General features: G+C 39.1%; 1 protein-coding gene across 1 annotated transcript in view; it reads right to left on the bottom strand.

Moving 5' to 3' along the window:
- The window catches only part of RBMS3 (RNA binding motif single stranded interacting protein 3), a 692,310-nt gene that overhangs the window by 628,450 nt on the left and 44,713 nt on the right, over nucleotides 1-19,147 (bottom strand). The gene's annotated exons all lie outside the window — the stretch shown is intronic.

Here is a 19,147-nt window from a genome sequence, read left to right as displayed (position 1 = left end):
AACAGTGGAACTTTTGATTTGCACAGCTTCACAACTATGCATTTACTTAGAAAAAGGGAGCACAGCCCTTGTGCCCAAACCAGCTTTTTCCTATTAATTTCACTATACTTGCTCTATGTGTAATGGAGCCATTTGAAATCCTTCCATCTTGTTTGCAACTTGAATCATGTCTCTATTTTTAGCAGACTTGGACCTACACTATGACTTTACCAAATGGAAAATGTAATCATGTCTGTGTTATGTATAACAAAGTGTGTGTTTGCCCTGAGCCAAATGAACTGCATCATCAGGATTTTGGATGGAGTCAGAATTTGGGGACAGTAACAACCCTAGGAACTAGCCCTGACAGCAACTTTGCCTTCCTAACTTGCATTAGCTGGAGTTTTGTGACAGCTCCCCAGAGAAAGGCACTGAGGCAGCACAGCAAGAAGACAGTGTCTCAAGAATGCAAGAAACCAAATTACCCAATTTGTCTGTATAGTGGAATGGGATTTGGTCTATTCAGTGGGAAAGGACACAGTAATCTTGGGGTAAAAAAACCCAAAACATTTCTTTAGGAAGAGCATGTATGCAACAAGCTTATAACTGACTCTCAGTTTAACTAGTGTTGGCAGAGATTCAAGGGTGTGAAACACTCCTCCCAAACTCCACAGGGGCTGATTTATGCCACTGGGCAGCCTTTTCACATAATGAGTTTCCCTCCCAGAGGGTCACATCTACTACTTCTGTCCTGCTCCAGAGGCAAATCACATCTAGCTTCCAGGCTCTGCATTTAACAGGAACAAGAACAGCAAAGCTGACAGAGAAACTGAAGAAACATATGGCAGCTCTGTGCATATGGAAAGGAGAGGTGTGACTGGGAGCATACTGCAATGTTGTTGCTATTGGAGCCCCTCAGAAGACCTATATACATGCAGTAGGGAGCAGGAACCCTAAGCTGTTCATACACTGGTTTTCAGAGATTCTTAAACTAGCACCTGCTAGATGTGTTATTCAAAGCATTCCAGATGAAGAAAAACAGCCATTCTTTTTCAAATACTTAAAACAATTAAATATATTAATTCTTGTGCCTTTGCTGATGACAATAGAGAGGCATATGTAAAAATAACTTCATGCATCTAATCTGGTTTTCCTCTTACAGCAGTTTTATAACAGTGTAATGCCATTGATCCCACAGAAATTGCTACAGATTCACTGCAAGAGAATCCTGAGAGAGAAGAACCATCCGGTGAATGTCACTGTCTTAAGACATGATATTTTAAAATGCTGTAATAAATGCCCACAGAAGCCACAAAATCTCTTGCAAAAGGAATTCTGAATCATCCACATGTGGGACAATTGTTCCTCAGTAAAGTGGTCTTCCCTCAGTGGAGGAACTGTCAGCATACAATTATAGATCTCTGAAAATCATTAAATCTCCATGTTTACTGGAAATACATTAGTGAGAAAACAACATTCTATTTCTCCAAATGTCTTTTGAACATAATAGCTTTTTTTTTTCTGAAAATGAAATTCCCAAATCTGCTAAGAAATTACCACAAAATGTCACAGTTCTGTAATTAATAATTCAAGTCTTTTCTCTACCCCAACCCATAAAGAAATCAAAAATACAATTGAAATGCTGTTTGCCTGGCAATATGTATTCTACTTCACAGCAGCAGTTGTCAGAAAAGTACTTTTTGTGTTAAGAAAGACACTTTGGGCTTGGTTTATAAACAAATTTTTGCTGGTACAAATTACATAAATCAAGCTAAATACATGATTTACATCAATTGCATTATATCAAAATCGAGCAAAACCATTATGTTCTCCTAAAAAATTGCTAAATGAAGAAAAGCAATTCACATCAGGCAATTTGTAGGCATTTCCTAGTTGTTTGCAAAGTTATGCTCCCACTTTTAGAAAGGCTGCAAAAATATTTGGCATAACATCACTCTACCATACGGTAACTTTGTTCTGTATCAATTATAATCTTGCCTTAGCACTTTGCTCTTCAGCAATTCTCATGCTCTGCAATTTAATTTTGTCTCTGCTTCCACGTGGGGGAATAAAAGAACAGAAGGAGTGGGTTGAGCCATAGACCCTGCCATTTTCCCACTTTCTAAATAAAAAACAGTGCCAACAAGCACAGCTGTGGCAATGAAAGGACAGAATAAATTGTACAGGTAAAGGAATATAACAAATGCTAGGAACCAGGGATCCATCAAAAACATGAGTGTCAAAACAACCTTCTATAGAAAAGCAGATCCACTTTTTAAAAAAAGTTATTCACATCTTCCGGTGCTGTCTGGGTTTGGATGAGTATCTGATGCTATGATGTTGGCCCTCCATCTTCGAACACTAGTCCAGGCACAGACAGACACATTGTAAAAAGCTGCCTGCAAGTGAAAACCTCCTCTCTTTGGAGACTGCATCAATTCACTTCTGAGGTTCCCAGCATAATTTTGTCGGATCTCACAAAGCACCATCACTAGGCAACCACTTTTTGGTGGGCTCCAACTTATTGCTTAAGACAAGTTTCTTTCTGCTCTATCCATCGTCTACCACTCCTTCCCTAGGGGTGTTGAAATCTGTCAACATTTCTTAAGACAGAGGCAAACAGTTTTATTTCTACATGACCCCGTGGCAACACGGTATTGCTTTCCTTCACTGCCTCTAAATGTCTCAGCATCCATTTACTTCGTATTGAAACCGAATTGGTAATTGCCCGGAGTCTTGTCTATTGAAATGGATTTAAATTCTAATCCATGACTGTACCAGACTTTTTTCTACAGTATTTGAGTTGCATTTTAAAGGCATCTAAAGCCTTTGATACCCATTCCATGTACAACAGCAGCAATAAAAATTGTGTGGGAAAAGAACAAGTCCTTAAAAAGTTTGCAGGCAGTGGAGACGCCTGGAGCCCTGAGTCGCCCAGTGCCCTCCAGCTCCCTACCAACACAAGCCCTGGGCCTGGAGCATGGGCCAGCTCTTCAAGGGGAGGTGTGCAAGCCAGAGAGATGCAGAGATCACTCAGCCCCTTAGATCCTATAGGATGCAGCCTGTGTGTAAGGGGGAAGCCACTGCTTCCTTTTGTAGGAAGTCTTCTCTGCTTCAGAGTCCGGACAGTGCAAACATGATCAGGACAAGTGATGTGAGCACACCATGCAAAGTGAAATGTGGGATGTTTCAAAGACAATCTCTCCTCAGTCTCCTTTCTGTCATTTTACTCTTAGCCACCTCTCTCCACTTTCTGACAATCTCTCACCATCAGAAAAATACATTTTAGAAACATATTTCTCCAGTCCTACTGTCAGATTTGCTGAATCTGTCTTGACTTCTAGAGAGTCCCATGTGCTGTTGCTTCTTTTTAAGCTGCTTACATTTTACAGTTGGAATAGGAAAATGGGAAATATTCTTTTATAATATATGATTAACCTGTGGCAATTCAGATCTTTGAATTATGAAGTTTTCTGAAAGAGCTATGCCCCTATATCACCCACTCAATTAAAAAAAAAAATATACTTTGTACAACAGATTCTTATGAAAAAAGCTTTTCCTGCATGAAGAAATTTTGTCCATGTAGAATGAAAGTTTATACTAGGCAGGAATGTTGCTGAATCTTGCCTGAATCTGGATGAGCTGTATTCCTGTTTTGAAAAGAGTATGCTTTTGGCAACTCAGCATTTACCTTACTACAAGGACAATATAAACCCCACAGAGGAAATTACTACCACTGGAACGTATCCAGAAAAAACAGAAATCCCACACCAATTGAGTGGAAGGTTAAAGCCCTGATTGGCAAATGCTAAAGTATTCATCTTGCAGATTTTTGAGTTGTCTGTGAAAATTATTTAAAACAGCTATCAGAAGGTGTCTTTGTGAAAAAACATTACATAATATTACATCAGTGCCAGCAAAGAGGTACTGCTGCCAGTTTTACACTATTCCAAACAAATCCTGTCCATGGTTTGTGTGAGGTATTTCTCATTTGCACAGAAATACCACACAGAAGCTCTAATCAATGACGTGGACTCCATGGTACCAGCCATTAAATGGAAACAGGCAAAAAATTACTTCTTTCCTACAGAATGTGATGAAGGGATCCAAAGCAGAAGATTGACCCAAGGGAGACAGAATTGTTTTAGAAATCTGTCTAAATTCAATTGCCATTCTTTCATTCCCTTTACTATGTTCAAGATGCTTAAATTCCTAAAGTTCAGAAATCATCTGATACACCTTTTTGTTTCACACAACTCATCTGGAGTATGATACACCTAATTATGTTCATATGATACTCCTAATTATGGCAATATTAGTTAAACTCCGGGTGTAGGAAAGTCTGAAAGCTATTCAGAGCAACATCACTCAAATTAAGCTATTCAGTATGAAACAGAGGTCATGTGGACAGCCATAATTCTGAACAACATTTTGCAACTTTATCAAAACATTAGGAAACCAGGAACCATATCAAACTAAGAGGACAGATTGTTTTACAAGGCAAACTCCTGGGTAGAAGGAATGAATTTTAAAAAATTGCTTGTGGTTGTAAAACAATCATATTATTAACCTATGGGGTTACCATTTATGTTTACCATTATACCATAGGAAACAGTTCCAGTTCCAGAATACTTCAGTATCCAGATATGCTCTGGTCAACTCATCAGTAAATCTCAGCTAAACAATCTCATTTGAATTAGGTGAGACTGAGCTGCCCACATAATGTTTAAAAAGACTGATAAATACTGAACTAGCAAAATAAAGGTCAGTTTTAGTTTTTAGTTTTCAAACTAGTTAACAGAGTGATCTTCCCTTCCTTCTCACCTTTGAACAGTAGCTCAATGAAGATTCCATTTGTTTAAGAAAACAGTGTTAGTAACCACAGATCAGAATCAGGCCCTAAATAGATAAAAACAAGTAGCATAACTAGTAACTGGGAAGCAGGACTGACTGAAGCAATTAAGAAATAAACCCCTATCACTTGTTGGAGCTCTAGGTCAATACAGAAGACCATGTGTCTAAGCCACCAGAACTGCAAGTTTGTTTTTGTTAGAGAAGTGAGAAACCTCTTGTGCACAGTGACAACTCTAAATGTCCCTTCCTGCTTAACAAAAGAGATAACTTCAGGCAAGGTAAGAATCTTGCAATGAAAAATTCCAGTATCCATCAGAATTTGTGTGCAGGACCCAGAGGTGCTAGGCAGTCTGCAAGCATCCAGGGTGGATCACTTCTGCCCAGAAGGGCTAATATGAAATGCATCACCAGCTTTTGATTAGGAGCAATTGGAGCTGGTTTATTATTTTAGTCAGAAAAAAAGCCTGAAAAATCCTGTCTTGCTGTGTGTTTTATCTTCCATTGCAGAAAACTAAACAGCAGCAGCAAATAAACCTTGTACCAATTCAATTTGGAAATCACAAGTTCAGCAAAAACACAGAGACACAACAAATTATTGAAGATACCAGGTTTGAAAAGACCTTTATAGGAAGACAAGGTGAACTAGAGGTGTAAATAAGATTTTAAAATTGAATGAGTTTTCTAAGAAAGCTTTAAAACAGACAACTTACAAGGTGAAGATATAACAGAGATTTAGAATGTCATTTAACCATGGGAATTCTAACTAGGGAACAAGGCTGCTCACCTCTGGGACAAATCCTCCAGCTCCCCAGGAAATCTGCTAGAGTGCAAGGAACTGATAACTATTGCAGCAGCAGGTGGACCAGGGCCCCACAGAAACCTTTCCCACAGCTGTGCTTATGATGATGCCAGAAGGCACTGAAGGCCTGTTCCATAAATCAACAGGGATGCAGAGGCACATGAGGAGCAGGACACACACACAAGCTCCCCAAAACAGGCCCCAGGCAGGGAGGAGAAATGTGTTACAGAGGCTGTGCATTATCCCTACAGCAAGGATGCTGGGACGATGAGGATGGCAAAGGCCTTGGCCATGTCCTCCTGATCCACAAACATGACACAGGTAAAACAGGCCAACACCACAGACCCATCACTTCTTCCCTTCCTTCCCATCTAGAAATTGTCCCAAAACACATGATATTTTGGTGGTAATATCAGTGAAAGTGACAGAGGTTATGAGCCTTTTGGCTCAAAGTCAAATTATTGAAAAACTTCGCAGACTTTCAGAGCTCCTTCCATGACTGCCCTAATTTGCTTCTCCACTGCAAACAATGAGTCAACAAAGAACCACCTAAAGAACTCAGATTTTGCAGTTTCTGAGCCTTCCTTTTTCTCCCTACTCATCTGTGCTGGCAGGTTGATTTTTCCCCTCAATCTGGGCTTAAAAATAAAAAATAAAAAAAAAACCCATCAATTTATTTTTTCAAATTCTAACAAAACCCAATGGGAGAATCAGGCAAGAAGAAAATTGCAGGCTTTTCAATCTCCTATTGTAGGGAAGTATGCTGGAAAGACATTCATAAAATGAAATGAATGTAAAGAGTACATCCAAGAGTGCAGATTAGTGAGGAACGCATGTGCTAGGATTTGCATAATTCCAGCTGGTTGGTGGAACATTTCATATTAACAATAATGCTAAAAATAACGTATTTTGAATATACTTGAATAGACTACGCTTAAGCACTGCTGTTTTCTTCACAGTCCATGGCTGCTTTACCACAATCAAAGGCAGGGCAGGAAAATTCACCCTCAAGTGAGGTGGTTGCAGACAGCACTGCAAACAGCTACAGCTATTGCAGTGAAAAACACCAACATACATAACCAAGCAACACAAAATTCCTCCACCTACTCATCAGTAACCCTGTAGTGACTGCAAGAATCCAGACATTAAGTTCTTGGCCAAGTGAAGTTCAGATTTGTTCAATAGTGGGTCTGAATTAAGCATTGCAAGGAAGAGAGACTCCTAGGACTCCATTGTCTCAAAAACCCACATCTTTCAAGAGTCTTTACTTCAGTGCCTCTAAGCTTTGAACTGATAAAAAGATATTCTTTTATGTTTATAGGTTGCTCTCTCTAAGGCTTCTCTACCACTGGTTCATAATTTTATTTTGTGTCTTTTGATTTGGTGGGTTTTTTAAAGCCCAGCTCCTTCAATGATATGTTTATGTAAGGATTTCCTTTTTCCTTTAAAATAAAAATCCAGATGCTCTTAGCCTTCATTGTTGAAAAGAGGAGTTTTGAAAACATCTCCAAGCTGAAGATAAAAGATCAAAAACCAGAGGGCAAGTAAAAAGAGTGTGCATTTTTTTAAAGCCCCATTTTTTTTCAGCCAACATCATGATGTTCTTGAAGTAAAACATGATTTATAAAGGTTGAAACTGGAGGGAAAAAAAAAAATAAAGAAAATGCCTTCCTCTGCAAGCATGAAAATACCTCCTTAACCGTACATACCAGTATGCCAAATAAATTAATGGAATTATACACCTGCATAAGTGTGAACGTGTATTAATATTCACAATATGTGATACAAAGTTTTATTCATTTTTGTTTCTATGTATTAAAAGTAAGTATCAGCCTTGAGGATGTGATTGATCATGGCTCAGTCAACAGAGCATCCAAAACAAACCCTAAATCAAAAGTGCTGCGTGTAGACATACAGTATGAAGATGAAAAAACAGCACATCAACCAAGTTCTGTAGTTACCAGATACCCAAACTAATAAATAAAATGTGGCAGTTACCTGTGAAGAGAAAATACCACTTATGTAAGGCTAAAGTTTGGGAGGTGAGGTGACAAAAAGACGGAATTCTTGAACTGACAATCTCCTGAAAGATGAAGGCAGCAGCCTCCATTTAACTCAGAAAGAGTCAGTTGGTAAGTCTGACTTAGGAATGAACAGTAGATATTTGATTGACTCATTCATACCTCAGCTTTAATTTTGCAGTATGTCAGTAGCTTGATTTTCAGTCCCGGAGCACCTACGGCTCCACTGAAGTAGTAGGAGATGTGAGAATTCAGCCTCTTTGAAAATTCAGCTAAAGGCACTTGGAGTTATGAACAAAACGCCAGCTCAGTTGCATGCCTATTACTGTACCATCATTATGACTGCTCACAAATTAGGCACAGAGTCTCACACATGGTCTTAGTCATATGGGGGACAGTTTCAAAGACGCATCATGAGATGATATGAAACCAACTCCCTATAAAAGCACATACCTTTGAAAAGCTCACCCTGGGCTTTGAACAGTTTTTCACAATGGTTCTCTTCGAGGATTTGGTGGTAATAGAAATAATTCCTTATATATCACTGGATAAAACCTCAAGATTATTCAAAAAAGGCTTAGGTTTTGTGCAAGAGGAGGGAAACTTCGCACATTGCTCTTGGGAAATCTGTGATGCAACAAGAGGAACAATGTAGGGCAAAGATCATGCAAGAGTGAAAAAAATATAGCTGCTACACTGCTACATGAGGGACATCTCATTTTAGTCCCCTAGTAAATCCCTTCTTTTTGTACAGTGAATTCATGCCACAAGGGCAAAAAAATAACCTACCTTCCAGTTAAAGCCATTCACAAAATCAACACAGTTTTGAACCATCCCTTGTTTGCTTTCAACCCATTAAAGTTTAGAATTAACATAACCTAGTTTATTGGTTTTTCATGCTCTTCAATATTTGTCTTTTTATACTAGACCCGAAACTAAACTTCAGAGGCCAAAACCGGGGCAGGGGAAAGAGAGGAAGGCAGGCCCCTTTCATTAATCTCAGACAAGGGTTTCAATCTCAGACTCACATAGGATTCACAGTATAACCACACAGTTAGCTTTTAAAATTACCCAAATGTATTCAAAATGTTTGCTTAGTTGAATGTGTTATGCTTTGATAGCATCACTCCATGCCATAAGGGTATGGCAAGGATATAAAATATGAATGATAGCACTAATAAATTATCATTGTAAACTACAACCACACCTTTACATGATCTTCTGATCTTTACTGTGAAAAATGCATTTAGGCAACAGGTAAAAAAATGTTCCTTGGAGTATATAATCTTCTGAAATGTTATGAAGGAATGGAAAAAGAGTGATTCATCAGATAAAATATTGAAGTAATTTCATGTGCAGCTCTTATGAAGCCAACAGGAATTTTGTTGATATTTGGGAGATTGTACTCTATCCAGATACTGTTATGTACATTGTTATGATTTAGATTTTTTCTCTGAAGACAATAAGCTGCATGCAGCTAAGCACCTGGTTCTGAAAGAGGAGGAGGAGCAAAGCACAATAAGTCTTACAGCCCACACAGGATAAGAAAGTGATGCCATCCAGAGTCTGGGCAATATATTGGCCTAAATAACATTTATGACCTGTACCATGAATCTGCTTATCAGCCACATTTGCAGTTTCATGAGTCTCGCTTCCTCTATTTCTTGGCTAATGACAACTGTAGCCTCTTCCTTGGCTAATTATTGATAAGTATAGGTGAATTATTCAAATCAGTTTCAACTTGATTTACAATACGCCTGATCTCTAAGACACAATTATGAAACAAGGAGTTGGACATCTGAATATTTCGTCTCCAAATTAATTCCTCCCCATGGATGAATGCTTGATGCCATGCTAGATTTTGGTTACAAAAAGAACGGAAGATTCCTCCCCTTAAGCCCTATAAAGCTTGACTTACCACCTAATCTCATATTTAAGAGAAACCAAGAAGGTGAGTAGAGCATAATAGTGATGGCCAACCTTTACCTAAGCAACTCAAAAAGGTATTTTGACATTCTGGAGACCAGATTTTCAATTTGAAAACAGAATATAAACTGAGCTAAAGGTATCTTGGAACATTATGAAAACATGTCCACAGAACATCTGCTAAGAGGAGGGAGGAAATATTTTGGAAGTCACCACTACTTGATCATCCATGATCTAAGGGAAAAAAGTGAAGACCCATTTGAAGAGTACATGGCATTTGGAATAGTTTCATGGGCAACTGATGATGTTATGCATTATCTAGTCTTCAAAATGTTAGCTTTTCCTTGCTCCTTTCATTTTGCCAGTGTATGGTTTAAGCCTAAGCTTTTCAGGGAAGTATTTTTTTTTTCAACTTAGTTACAGGAATAGTCAGAATTTTTATGTTTTCCAAGTTGAATGCAAAGGACAGATGCTTATATGTGCTAAGGGGCAGTTAATTTTCTCTTCGTGCTCATACCAAGACAGGAGTGAGGATAGCATTTTGCAGGCTTTGCACAAAGAAGAATACCAGGAGAAGAGTTGTAGCTATGCATTACAATTCAGTCACTGCAGCTGGATACAATCCATATGATTTGCTTACATCTTCATAAGATCTTCAAGGCATATCAGCTGCAATGCGTTATTCACAATGTCAAATATTCTAGACAGGCCAGAAATAAATCTGTCTATGAGCTATTACTAAGAAATCATCCATCAGCAACACAAAAGTAATCTCTGCTGTATTCTAGTCCAAAGACCAATTGAGAGGGTCTAGCACATTGGCTGAGATCGGTTGCTTCCTGAGCTTGGCATTTTGCCATTTTTTTCAGTCATCCCAGAAAGAAACAAGAAATTACACAGCGTGCTAGCTTGCCAAACCAATGACATCAAAAAAAACTATTAGTCCTGATTGGATTATTTTGTTTTCAAGGAAGGTGATAAATAAAAAGAAAAAATATTTTACATTATGTAATAGACACTTCATAATCTGAGGCATATCAACTATCTTTTCCTCATGTTCTTCCTCTCTCAAAAATCCTCTACAAAGTGCTGATATGCATCAAATTCTGAACACTTGAAAGAGAGGAGCATAGAAAAATAATCTAATTTGATACATTGTCACTGTGCCTGTATGGATGAAGAGCATAGGTATTGTCTTAAATGAGAATTTGTTTTTTGCAAGCCTGATGATAAGAGAAGGTTTTAAAACCCACAAGCATTCATCCCTCTATCTGAAGAACTCCTAAGTGTAGGTCACTGATAGAAACAACTAGGTTTGAAGGAGGGAAAGGGAAATATATGCTAAATACTGATAATATTTTCAGTTTCTTCCTCCTCCCCAAATCATGTCTTGTTGAACACTCCAGACAAACAGAACATCCATTACTTTTGTGCTAATTTCTGTCAACAGTGAACTTTAATACAGGCCTAAATCTGCTGCCACTGCAGTTGGTGAGGACACTTCTTTAATAGGACTAATGTCAGCCACTGTTGCCAATGCAGCCTTATAGCACAGATCAGCCTGCCCTTAAACCACTTTGAGCGGAACCCCAGCTCTGCCAAACACTCCGAGACGATCACAAAAGAGAAAGGAAAGCACAACTCCGGGTATTTTCTTCATCTTGGGATTTTTTTTTAACAAAAGCAAAACAGCCAGCCCATGAACTCCCTCTAGAACAGGGTGTACTCAACTCATATGCTTCAGTCTTGACAACAAACAGCCTGTGCTGCTGGGCTTAATTGCTGCCTGGCAGTTCCAACACACAAACTTCTCCAGCAGTTTTCAGATGCTTCAATAGCACAGCTCCCTGGAAAACCATCAGAATCCATTCCCTGTCCTGTATTTTTCCCACTTGTCCTGAAGACTTTTCTTCGCAGTTCATTCTGGGTCACAATTGTCAGTCATCAAAAATCTGCCTTGACTACAATTCCACCCAGACAATACTGCAGGGAAGTAATATCTTTGGGATAAGATTCATCTCACCTAACTCTATTTCAGAGTTCAAGCATATATCCTCGGCTAGCCAGCTAATTCCCATCATAATCAGAATCTTCAGGCTGCTGAAGATTCATTTAATTCCAACACAGGCTTCTAAATTAAGTGCAATGAATTTACCTCTTTAACTCCTTGACTACAGAAGGAACCCAGAGAATTAGCTCTGGCTATTTGCTTCCTTTTTTAGATCTGGTTTAGCAGTGGTTACATGATCTAGCTCTATGCAACAGTGTCAGATCCTGGTGGGAATTTGATTGGCATATATATTCCAAAAGATTTCAAATATCTTTTTAGTTGCTCTCTGTTTACCCAAAACACCATATGTTCGATAACTTCAAGCCAATCTCTAAGAAGTCTAGCTGAGGTGCTCAAATGTCTTAATCTGTTCCTCTTAGAAACTGGAAAAATGTATTTTATGTGATAATACAGCAGAGTCCATTTTTTATATGACAATCGACAATACTTTCTTTTATGTTCCTTTTCAGACTTGCACAGGAAACAAGGGGCCTGTGTTGTTCAATAGATGATATTTTTCACTTTGATTTTTCATTGGGCTTTCAAATCTGCATGCAATTTTTGCTTTTAAACCAGCTGAACATACAAACACAACTATAACTGATTTTGGCATTCAACAGAACAAAAAGTCTCATGTATTTGGGGTTTCTATTATCAGAACCCATTTTAGCTACTTTTTTTCTTTTTAGCATAATAAAATGATTATGCAAGAAACTACAGTGTCATGTTAAATCTTCCAGACATGAGAACAAATTAATGACTTAGTGGGTGAAACTCTGGAATGCTGACAACTGCAAGCTAGGCTCCTCTAATGTACTGGTAGCATGGTTAACAGCCTGCAACCAAAATGTCTCACAATCCTTATGTGAACCATCACTTTATGCCTTTAAACTAACACTGCTATTATACCATTAAATTCCTACTTTTTTCCTTGGCAAAGCTTACTTTATTTTCTTGGGCAAATTCTACACTGATACAAAATGTTAGCCTGGGGTTGTTTGGAGAAACAGGTGTATATAGAAATGAAATTTATATCAAACTTTTTGGGTATTCACACAGGGTAAAATAGATTCAGCCTGCATGTTGAGATGCTGGAAGGGAGAAGTATCTGAAAGAGTAATTAAGAATAAAATACGGTAAAAAGCCATGCATCCCTTTTATCTTACACCCTATTTAACTTCCTGCTTTTCCTTCAGCTTCCTCACAGTCAGATCTTCTTTCATATAACTCATATATTAAGTACTTTCATGCTCTGTGTAAAAATAGTGTCAGGATGTTCTAGTTTCTAGCAGGGCAATTACTGAGACACAGGTGTTGTGAAAAAATAGATAAAGGAAGCCTTCTTCCAGAGCCTTGTCACAGTGAAAGATAAACCAGATGTTACTTCACCTGCTCAGCCCCCCTCTATTATTGTTTTTTTTGGCTTAGGAAATTCCCAGATCTAGGAAAGTATAACCAAGTGGTATCTCCATAAGCTCAGTGAGACACTTGCTACTTGCTTGTGCTGGAGATACTACCTGGACTTTAACACTGAGCCTGTTTCTGGCACTTCTTACGTTTACTAATTCCCACCTGATGAAACAGACCACTCAGCCCACAAAGCCAGGAAGCTCTGGGGCCATCCCTGCCATGACACATACTCTAAACAAGTCCAAAGTCATTTCTCCTCTCTGCAGAAACCTATGCCAAGACCCTGTCATTTTGAAATTTCTACTATAACATTTCATGGCCATTCCAGAAGACACCACTACTTGCAGAATGCAGTTATAAAATACTACCCCATAAACTCTGGAAACTATAAAGTCATCACCTAAACTCTCACCAAAAACAAGGGCAGGGGGGAACAAGTAATAGAAATTCAAACTTCTTGAAGGAAGAATAGTAAATATGTTTTTATTTTACAGTAATTGACACCACCTCCTTGTTACCTTCACATCTTTTAAGGTGTCACACTAAATTATGCTCTCCACAAAAAGCAACATTTAGCCATTTCTAAAAGGCAGAAAAATTACTTCTGAGTAAGAAAGCTAAATTGCTTTTCTTAAAACACATATTCAAAAAGCCTTACAGGTGTGTCCTGACAGAAATAACTACATCAAAAACCTAGAGAATTTACTTTGGACTTATAGGGTGATATTCTATTATGAAAAAAGCCAGTGGAAATTTTGACATCCACTTCAATAGTGACAGAATTTCACTCACTGAGTTAAATGACATTTATTAGATTTTCATGTTAAATGCAGAGGAAAATCCTGTTCAGGATTCCTGCTAATCCAGACTCAGAGTTTCTACACAACTAAAGCAAGAAAGTTGGTAACCTCAGATCTTTTCTAAACTGTACAGAAATGACCCAATTTCCCATATTCTTTTGAATACTAAATCTTTGAAGCCTGAGATGAGGCAGGAACCACTATGTTGCCCTTTCAGTTTCACTCAGTATTCTGACTGCAGTCTTTGTGAGTCTGCAAGGATTTACATTCATTGTCTCTCCACAGTCACTTGCAAAATTATTTCTAAAAATTCTCTCTTTCAACTACTATTAGGCATTGTCTAATACACGAACAAGGAATTCCTGGCCTAAGGGCCAGATACAATCTGCAACTTAATTTCAGGCAGTCTGCAGCCAAATGACTTTGTGTGTGTGTGTGTGTGTGTGTGTTTATTATTGGCTTAAAAACCAAAGTGCTTATTGACATATGACTTGCCAAAAGCCTCCAAGGGACCTAGAGGGTCCTTCTCAAGGAAAGGACCTCTACTCCAGGGCTAATAAACTGCAGCTCAACACTACAGCTACCAACCAAGCAACACAGAAGCATAACATTGCAGATTATTCCAGAGTATGTAAATGCAGAATTCCAGTGTGATTGTCATGTAGGTTTGCCACTCTGGTGCAAAGGACACCATTAGCAAGGCATTAGTGAGGTTACTCAGTGCTGGCAGCTTCAAATCAGTAAATGGCAAAGATGGAGAGGGAGGAGGAGAGAAGGAAGAAATTACTATACCTTGAGCTTCAGAGTTCAGAGAAGATTTGGGGACTGCCAGGAAAACAAACAAACAAACAAGCATCTTTTTGCTTTCAAACATTTTTTGAGCATTTGAAATAGAAAGTGAGGAAGAGATAGCATAATTTCTGCAAGGTTCCTTTTTAAGCAACTTGTACTTTTATATCAAGCAACATTAAAAGAGAATAGATTCAGGGGGGAAAAGAGTTCAGAACTGAGGAAGTTGCTCACATCCTCCTGTTACTTGATCTGAACCATCTCATCTCCATCTAGGTTATTGCTGTTTCCTCTGTCTGTCACAGATAAATGACTGTTCATGCAGTAAGAGCCACTGCTATGCAACAGCTGTGCTCTAATGGACATTTTAAAGCTCCTTAGGTTGGCAGATGCAGGGAGGGAGGGAGGGAGGGAGGGGAAGTGGCGGAAGGAAGTGGCGGAAGGAAGTGGCGGAAGGAAGTGGCGGAAGGAAGTGGCGGAAGGAAGTGGCGGAAGGAAGTGGCGGAAGGAAGGAAGGAAGGAAGGAAGGAAGGAAGGAAGGAAGGAAGGAAGGAAGGAAGGAAGGATGGATGAGGTGGAGAGGCAAATGAGAGAGAGGCAAATGTAACGGGTTTACATTGTCACCCTTCATAAATCTTGATTGTGTCTTCAACAAGAGCTAGAAAAATCACAATTTCACTTCAGGACAGGGATGTTCATTACCCAGGTTCAAACTGTATGAAAAATGGCTGTGGGAGAATAATTCACAATTGATTTATGGCTAAATTGAGAGAAGTGGAACTGCCATGGCCAACCCACTGCCTTCAAAATATCTTCCAATCTTGCACCAACACTAAAAGCTTTGCAGGAAGCTGCTTCTATCATTTGTGTACCCAAACACAAGGCATTAGCCCAGCACATCCCATTAATCATCCCAGCTACCTAAAAATGAAAGCTGTAATAAAATTGACAAAGGCAAAAAATTAATAATTTAGTACTTGATCTTGAAATATACCATTCTAAAATAAACACTTCTCTCTTTATAAGCCTGAGAGAGTCCCAAATAATATTTATATTACAAAATCTAACCAACTTATTCATGTTTCTTTAAGAAAAAAAAAAAAGATAAATTTGTCAGAGGGAAGACTCAGGCTTCAGAATATTTGTTCATCTTATTGTTAAAAAATACATAATTTCTTGAGAGTTGTTCAAGGCAAGCTAAATAAAGGCATGGCTTTGTAAAACAGATCATTTTGGAGATCAGCTGTTAAATGTCTCCATATGCTTCAAATCAATACAAAGGGCACATGGATGTTTAGATTAATTTCTATGCTCCAAGAAGTGCAAAAATATCTAAGGCCATGCATTCTATGCTCACCAGCAAGTTCATCATCAACAGACACATTACTTAGGAGCAGCATCATGCCTTCAGGAAAATTTAACTGGTACACTGCTATGGCACAACAAACGTGTTGACCCTGAGCAGCAGCAGAGTGACAGGAAAGTGAAAGGAAGTTTAAAAATTATGATTCTGCTTCAAGGAACAATCTCTCAAAGCAAAAGGCAACTTTCTGACACTGTGGAAGGAGGTAAGACCTACTGTGAAAGAGTCATCTGTGTACAACCCTGAAAGAAGGAAGTCACGAAAGCCACTAGAAAAAAAAATCACACCATGTTATTATTGTTTACATCTATTGAGAGATCCCCTATCACGCTGCACTAGAAATTCATTTGTGCCTGCACACATCCAGACACACACATTTGTTTCATGTACACCTGAGCAAGTGGCTTTAGGCCACTGTTTTTTTCCAAAGCATGCCAACTAGACTAATAAGATACTACTACATGTTATAAAAGAGATTTTTAAAGTTGCACAGTAGCTGAATTACACTGTATCAGCACAAGCACTAGACATCTCTATCAAAGGCTTTTTTTTTTTTAATGAGTAGAGTACACTGTATTATTAACTTCTCTTATAGAATGTAAACAGGATTTCAGAAGAGGAACTAATCACAAAAACTTCAAATAACAGTTTGAAAACTGGAGCATGAAGAAACTAAGTAACAAACCCTCTGACAAGGCACATTTGTTGGGAGTTATGCTTTTATAGGACTACAGCTGTCACCTATACTTTACCCCTCTTATAATCCTAAAGTTGAGGTCATGACATTAAGACTGAACTGTTAATATCACCTCCCAAATTAGTCATAATTACTATCTTTTTGAACCACTGTGGGATTTCATCCTGAACCCCTGTGGGCCTATGCTATGGAATGAGAAGAGACCAAGTTCCTGACCTCTACCTCCAACATAAGCAGTATCCTCCATGTAGTGTTGTATTATTTCTCCTCTTCTCTATCTCCTAAGGCTATATTTTTGGTCCTTCTTCTGGCAGGAGCTTTCTCAGGCTCTTGAATGTTCTTGTCACCCTTTTTCCAATCCCCCTATTTCAGTCACATCCTTTTTGAGCTCAGGAGGCCAAAACTGTGCACTGTGTTCTAGCTGAGACCACAGGCACAGCTTTATACAAAAGGCTGTACAATGTGCTCTCAGTTACTCAACTTCTTAGCAGTCTTCAGTGATGTGCAACCTAATATCACAGTTGGGTTTTGGCTGTTGCAACTTGACCAAGTGTCCCCACTGATCTCTCACACTCATTTCTTCTGGATCTGTCAGGACTGACTGTTCACACTCAGTCGTTCTTTATTCACCACTGATCTTTATCCAGCACTGTTCTGCCCACTTGGTGGAAAACTTTAGAATTAATACTTCTTGCTCCTCCTGAATAGACTGTGTAAGTATTTCCACACAGATTTTGCAACATGGTGGCTCCTGCTCTCTCTCAATAAATGCATAAACAGAAATCTTTCTTAATTTGCAGATGTCCAAAGCCCAACTTTGGTCTCTTTCTACCCCAACAGATTGGCCTAACCCTCTGCTTTTCGTCTCCTCTCTAGCTTTCAGTCTGATAATAGTATTTTGCCTGTTACTCCATAACATTGGAGAAGTTCTCTCTGGCATATGGGACCAATTGGTCTAGCAGAGGTTTGTTCTGGTGCACTTAGCAGTTTGTGCTTGAATCCCAGCTCTCAGCCATTCCATTTCTTCTCACAGTGTTTTGCCATCTTCAGTAGTGCACTGCTCTCCTTTGCACATTTGCCAGGCACCCATGCAGATTCACGTGTGTTTCCGTACAACTTCTGGAAATCGGTGTGTGCCCAGCTATTCGAGAAGCCTGTCAAAGGGTTCTTCTTGCCTCAAGGTCCTCCAGAATTTTAATTCTGAGCTCCAAAGACTCATCTGCCATGAAGGAATTCAAGACTTTGATATGGGATGCAAATAAGCAATCCAGGAAGGACAGGAGGAATGAGTAGGACACAGTGTCTTCCATGATCTCTGCTGCACCAAGGAAGCAGCACTGTCAAGGATACATTTTTAATCCTTCTGCTCCAAGAAAAGATCAACTGGATGCTGTGTACCTTTGAGAATGAATACTAGGAAAGAACAAGGCAGAAGGATTCCACTGACTCAAGCATCATTTTGGAGAAAGGAAACAAAGGAAGAAAGAAAACCTAGTGTGTATGATGTGGCCCAGCTTCACTTTCATCATCTTAGATGGAGAGACAGAGACTGCTGAAACCATAGCAGAGGCGAATACGACAGCAGGGTTATTGTAGATGATATCCATAATGAAAAATGCAATAAAATTACAAGGATGCACTGGTGTTATTACACTTTAGAAATTAATTCCAGCACTGAAAAACTCATAGATATACTCTGAAATCTTCCAGACAACCCTCACAATGATAGCACTGCTTCCTCAGGGCTCAGTCCTGCCTTGCCCGAAATTAGAGTCTGCCTCCTTTTCAGATGCAGCCCTGCAAGAGTAAACCTCAGCATCTTTGCTCCATGTAAGCATCCACAGGTCAGTGAAGAAACTGCAGCCCCTCTCCCTTGGATCCCTGTCCCACACTTGTTTGTTCAGGAGTCTGCAACATTATCAATGTCTCATTATTGAATCAAAAGCCACCACAGTGACTAAAATGCACCCCAAAAGTGGGCGCTTCTTGTCTATTTGCCCCCAGGTCAACAGCACACTGGACAAAAAGACAACAAAACCCCCTATGAGTGTGCTTCCCCTAGTCCATGGCAGCTGCATTTCATCATGTCATCCACCCCAGTATCACTGTCTCTGGGCTGGGAATATAGCTCTGTTCCCAGCATGCTCCCCATTTGCCTGTCATTTTAGTGCAGTGGGTGCTGAGTAACCCTCCTTCCTCCTTACATCAGCATCTTTAAGGCTTTAATATTCTGTTTGATCTCTTTGAGGCTGAGGGAGGAGTAAGCAATTTTCTTTCTGGCTTATTAGCTAGGTAGGAAATATTCCCAATAAACACATTCTGTAGCATTGCCTTTAGACCTCTTATCCATGACATTGTTCTGCCCCTTTTTTTGGTTTCTTAAAAGACATCTTTGTTTAACTTTAAGTATTCAGGCAAGTAGATATAATGCAAATAACCTGAGAGCCAACATTATTTAT

This window comes from Geospiza fortis, unplaced genomic scaffold, assembly GCF_000277835.1.
Source record: "Geospiza fortis unplaced genomic scaffold, GeoFor_1.0 scaffold231, whole genome shotgun sequence".
Classification (NCBI taxonomy): Eukaryota; Metazoa; Chordata; class Aves; order Passeriformes; family Thraupidae; genus Geospiza; species Geospiza fortis.
Note: the sequence above shows the minus strand (reverse complement) of the source record. Positions and strands in the feature narration are given on the sequence as shown.